Below are 6,527 nucleotides of genomic sequence, written 5' to 3' on the forward strand. Positions count from 1 at the left end.
ACAATTCTGTTCCCATTAGCAAGCCTAACAGTTGTTTTGTGGGGAGGGGAGTGTATGGTTTACATGGGGAAGGTGGCATGCAGGGATGGCCCTGCCATCCTACTCACCACAATCACATCCCCCCCATTTCACAAAACAGATCTTTAGCAGGCTATGCAGGCAGAGGGCAGCAGCATGTGAACTTGGAGGAGGCAGCAAAAATCAGCGGCAGGGAGAAGTGAATGAGACAGGTGGCTTGAGATCCTGCCTTGAAGACCCCAAAGAGTGATGTGTAGCATATGTGATGCCCGTACGTACTCTAAAGAATCTGGAGACTTTCCTAGTTTTATAGCCCCTTCATATTTAAGCATCCATAGTGTCCCACTTTCAAGCTATTCATGAGGATGCTGAATTGCAATTGACCCATGAGTGACTGATGTTGAATCCCATTTTATACTTTTTTCAAGTTTAACATTGATCTATTCTAGGTGGTCACAAATTAGTTTTATAGCTCATTCTCTGATCTCATTCAGGTTTTAAAAACATGCTAAAGTTGCCTATTATGCTGCGGGCATTCCATCCTCCTGCTCCCCTTGTTCCTTCCCCAGCCCGCAAATAGACCGATATTTTACATCAGGAGTGGCAATATATTTCAGGGCCCTGATCCTACTTATTCATGCTCGAGCCCAAAGCATTCCACGCCTTCACATGACTAAGTGCTGCTGGATCGGCTCCAGTTGTACCAAAGAAGTTGAGTTATTACTGTGGTTACAATCTTTTACTTAGTAATTTCCTGACTTATTTGAAAAAAATGAAACATTAATGCCCTCTTTTCCTTCTAATGCAGGCTCATAAACACGTCATTTTCATAATGCTCCTAAATCTACTGCATGTAAATGTGCTGCCTTCTTTGGGCCAAATGAGAGCCATTAGCGGAACACTTAGCACCCTGCCATCCAAAGGGGGGGCGGGGGAGACAAAGGACAAGAAATCACTTCTTCCTTTTTTGCAGGAATCCAGTTTGCTCTTCAGCGTACAATAGAAAAGCAGTGCAGCGGAGGAGGAGGAAGAGTGCAGTATTTATTTGAAATAGGACACTTGGCAATCAGTTTAAAAGGCAGTGACTCACAATTCATTTCCGTATATTGTGTGGAATTCCGTTCCTTGGAGACTAGTCCACTGGGGTGAGTGGAGCGCAGCCTTATCAACCCCAGTCTGCCCTCAGCCAGCCGCCACCTGCCTGCTTTTCTATTTACAACCTGTCTAGGGGATGGCATGGACTGTTGGGCTTCCTCCTCCTTGGTCTCCGGAGAAGTTTGGATAAGGGCAACTGAAATGATCAAAGGGATGGAGCGATTCTCCTATGAGGAAAGGTTGCAGCATTTGGGGCTTCTTAATTTAGGGAAAAAGCAAGTAAGAATCCCTTGCTCCCTGCATCTGCGGGGGGGGGGGGATCCCTGCAGATACCCGTGGGATCCCTCATCACCATCATCATTTTTTATTTGTATTCTGCCTTTCCACAGTTAAAAGAATGCTCAAGGCAGCTTACAATATGAAAAGATTTACATAATTACAAACATAGCAAAGTAGTCATAAAAATAAACAAAACACATTAAAAACTACATAACCAAACTGAACAATTTCCACATAAAAATAAAGATACAAAAAGTTAGTATCGTTAATATCCGTAACAAGAACCAGACAGAGGGCCTTCTCGGTAGTGGCACCCACCCTGTGCAACACCCTCCCTTCAGATGTGAAGGAAATAAGCAGCTATCCTATCTTTAAAAGACATCTGAAGGCAGCCCTGTTCAGGGAAGTTTTTAATATTTAACGCTGTACTGCTTTTAACACTTGATTGGGAGCCGCCCAGAGTGGCTGGGTATAAATTATTATTATTATTATTATTATTATTATTATTATTATTATTAATAATTATAACGAGCAAAAACGCCCAACAAAACTTCCCTCAAAATGCACCAATCCTTGCTGGGCAGCAGCAGTTCTTATATGGCCTGTCAGGCCCTGCCCTGGGCCAGGTAGAGAGAGGTAGGAACGGGGCCCTCAGACACTCAAGCAGGGGAGTCCTCCTGGGCGGCCTCAACCCCTGAGGTGCCCTATTATGTGCAAACAGCCTCTTTTTACACATTGTATTTTTTTTTATATAAAATATTTATTAGAGTTTTACAAAAAGCAAGAATTTACAAAGTAAAAAGAAAACGAGAAAAAAAGAAAGAAGAAAAATACAAAAAAATACAAAAATGCATAGAAAAAAAGAAAATACAAAATACAAAAACAAGAGAAAAAATTAAGTAGAAAAAGTTAAAAACAAATCCTTTTTTTCTCCATATCTTTAAGCTCATTTGCTTGTTTCCATGACCTCCTCACACCTCCCTTTTTTGTATTCCCGTTCACATAGTCAGTTCAGCAAATCCTTACCCTCATTCATTTATCTTAACTCTATATCTTAACATTTTATAACTATATATTTTCATCCATTATCAATCCATCTTTTTACACATTGTAATGAACAAGCACTCAGGACGCTGGCAGAATGTTTGCCTGTTTGAGCAGGAACTTTTGTTAGGCCTCGGAGCTCAGCTGCACCTTCCCAATTTCTGTCTTTGCTCCCTTGGTATTAAGAGCAGCTCCTCCAGGGGAGGCTGATCTATTAAGAGCGAATGTGGCATTGCCCCACCAACCTCAATACGTATGCTGGGAATTCCACAAGACGCAACTTGAGGCACCCTATGACAGCCTTTTCCATAATCTCTAACCCCTGGCTACGCTGGCAGGAGTTGATGAGAGTTAAAGCCCTATAACACCTGGAGGCTCACAGGTTCTCCATCCCTGTGTTGGTGGGTCAGACTCAACTTGGGGAGACCGAGGTTTGAATCTGTAAAGTTCACGGTGTGAACTAGAGCCGGTCAGTAACTCTTAAGCCTAAACTACTTCACAGGGTTCCTGTGATGACCCACATATGGGGAAGAGCTGTAGCTCAGTGGCACCGCATCTGCCTTGCATGCAGAAGGTCCTGAGTTCAATCCCTGGAATCTCCAGGTAGGACTGGGAAGGGGCTCTTGCCTAAAACCTTGGAGGGCTACTGCCAGTCAGTGTAGGCAATACTGAGCTAAAAAAGTAAAGGTACCCCTGACCATTAGGTCCAGTTGTGGATGACTCTGGGGTTGCAGAGCTCATCTTGCCCTGTAGGCCGAGGGAGCCGCAGACAGCTTCTGGGTCATGTGGCCAGCATGACTAAGCTGCTTCTGGCGAACCAGAGCAGCGCACGGAAACGCCGTTTACCTTCCCACCGGAGTGGTACTTATTTATCTACTTGCACTTGACGTGCTTTTGAACTGCTAGGTAGGCAGGAGCAGGGACTGAAACAACGGGAGTTCACCCCGTCGCGGGGTTTCGAACCACCAACCTTCTGATCAGCAAGCCCTAGGCTCTGTGGTTTAGACCACAGCGCCACCCATGTCCCAATACTGAGCTAGATGGGCCAGTAAGAAGAGCCTGCTAGATATGGCCAATGGCCCATCTAGTCCAGCATCCTGCTCTCCCAGTGGCCAACCAGATGCCTGTGGGAAACCAGCAAGCAGGATTTGAGCCCAAGAGCACTCTCCCCTCCTGTGGTTTCCAGCAACTGACATTTAGGAGCATAGCTGCCTCCAACTGTGGAGGTTGTGCGGAGGCATCATGGCTAGTAGCCATCATTAGCCCTCTCCTCCATGATTCATCAAGGCAGCTTCCTTTGTTCCTCTGCTCCTTTGAGCTCCTAGGAGGAAAGGCAGAACAGGCTCAGGCTGTGCAGCAAAGCACCCTGTCTCCAGAGTTATCACCAAGCAAGTGATCTAGAGTTTTCTGGCTGCAAGTGACAAATTATACCATGTAAATCCAGAAATGGGTCAGGGAAACAACCTGTTGGTATGTTAAATGCATCCGAGGGTGTGTTGTTTTTTTAAAAACAAAAGTGCTTTGAGAGCTCCATATTAGCTTCTCAAAGGTTAATTAACAATTTGAATTGTAAATCCAAATCCCTCTGGTTCTGTTCGGCATTCAGCAGCAACACAATTCCTTTCAATGGTACAAGCTTGCAGAGGACTCAGCCAGTTTCTTCCCAAGCAGCGGCTCCTCTGCCAAGCATGGCACAGAGATCTAACGCTCAGCTCCCTCTGCTCGCCAGAGATAAGTTCCCTGCCTGTTTGGTGCTTAAACGTATCTCCTGACCTCTAAGGAAGGTTTCATCCTGGAAGCTCTACAAAGAGACAATGTTTTGCAGTTTATTTTTTTCCAGAGTCGTCTTTTAAAAAGTTTTTAAAAATAATAATAAAAGTAGTTTGGATGGTGGTACTATGCAACACTTAATTTAGGGCATGGCAAGCTAAGGTATTTTAGATTGGAACTCAGGTCTGAGACAAAATTGCATCAGTAGTCACTGCCAAGTCTAAGCTGCTAAATCTAATCAGGAAAATAAAAACCTGTCCTGCAGCAAGTTGAGACGGGAGAGAAATTCAGTTCACTTAACATTTTGAAAGAAACATTCAAAATTGGCACTTCCCCAAACAATGTGCGAACCACAATGTAACTGTCCTTAAAAAACATCATTCCTTTGAATTTTGGAATGTACTTGTACAATCTTTAATTGCAATGCAGTTCTCCAATTAAGATTGTATTCAGCAATGCATAGATTTGAGGAAAGAGTGCATAAAAGTGCTTATAAGTGAAAATGACATACACAAATGCATTCTATTAAATTGTTTGCAATAATGTATATATTAGGCAACAGCATATAAAATGTGTAAATTAGGAGAAATTAGGGAATTTTTTCATATGGACTTAATTGCAAACTGATGCAGAAATATGGTGAACTATGGTTGGAAAAATGAAGAGCTGACAGAAACGACGACTGACAGACGAGTTGGGAAGAGTGCAGAGAGAAGAAATGTCTTGGTGCATTTGCAGCAGCACAACCAGACGCCTTCATCTGCCCCAGCTGCAACAAAACATGTCTCTCCCATGTCGGTCTCTACAGCCACAGCAGGCACCTTAACTCTCCAGCAAGTTTGACTTCACCCCCAAAGGCACACTCCTCTGTTGTCTCCAGAGACAGATGGAAGCCAGTCAATCGGCTAGCAAGTTAGACCATTGGTCTGTAAAGCTCACTGTTGTCTACATGGATTGCCTGTGGCCCTCTAGGGTATCAGGCAAGAGGCTTCCCTAGCTCTTGCTGGAGATGCTGGGGACTGAACCAGGGACATCTGCACTTCCAGCATATACTCTACTATTGTGCTACGGAGAATTAAAGCCCTCTGAGGGCAACTCTCACAGTTTTCTAACAACTCTCAGCACCCTTAACAAACTACACTTCCCAGGATTCTTTGGGGAAAGCCATGAGCGTTTAAAGTGGTATGATACTCCTTGAAATGCATAGGGCAGTTAAGGCCTCCCTCTCATGTTTTCACTGCAAGAAGCAGTTTTTTCTTACAACAAACTATTTCTTTTTCCCTTATGGGGTATCCAAGAGGCCGTATAGAGTCCTTAAGTGGGTTCCCTATCGGTAGGAGAAAATAACAGAGGCCAACCAGAGAATATTGAGAAGCAAAGCAGCTAGTAAGCCTGATTTTTATTAAACTGTTGCAACAGGGTCCCCCACTCCCCCCATGCAGGGAGGGAGGAGAGGAGCCCAGAACATTGGTGTGCAAGCTCTTATATAGACTTTTGAAATTGCCTCCCCTGTAGCTGAAGACCACCCCCTAAAACCTGATACATACATCACAAGGGGGTGGTCTACCATGGATATACATCACAGGGGGGCGGTCTACAGCAGAAAACCTGTCTGTCAGGATACCTGATAATGCTCAATCATTGCTCAACCTGGGCACTCTGGCTATTCTTTTGTGATGGTAAATACTTTAGTCCCTGAATCTCTTACATATTGATAGTTTGCTCAGCTTAACGGATAATGGATACTTGCCAGACTGTACAGTCATACCTCTTGTTACGTTTGGTTCAGGTTATGTCTTTTCAGGTTGTATCCTGCGGTGACCCGGAAGTACTGAAAAGGGTTACTTCCAGGTTTCACCACTCGCGCATGCGCAGATGCGCAAAATGACGCCACGCACATGCTCAGAAGCAGCAAATCACGACGTGCAGACCTGGGTTGCATTCCTTTCAGGTTGCGAATGGGGCTCCGGAACGGATCCCGTTCGCAACCAGAGGTACCACTGTATTTGCAATGGGAGCTGTAAGCCTCTACAGTCCAAAGACATCTGGAAAGCTTCTCCCATTTCCTTGTAGAGAAATATTTGAGGTCAATTTGGGAGAGTCAAATGGCTTCAGGATTGCTCTCCTGTACTGTTTCAGACACTATACTTATGCATGTGTGTTTGCCTTGTACTTTTATGAACATTTATTCTCTCTCTATAACACCTTAGAATTCCTATAACATCACCATCCTCAGCATGCCCAATCGGAATATCTGTTCTGTGGTTCTTTGAAGATGCCCGGTTCATATTGACCCTGTCCCCTCAACACCTGCCAGCTGT

Source organism: Podarcis filfolensis (genome assembly GCF_964270895.1).
Source record: "Podarcis filfolensis genome assembly, chromosome: 8".
In the NCBI taxonomy this organism is placed as follows: Eukaryota; Metazoa; Chordata; class Lepidosauria; order Squamata; family Lacertidae; genus Podarcis; species Podarcis filfolensis.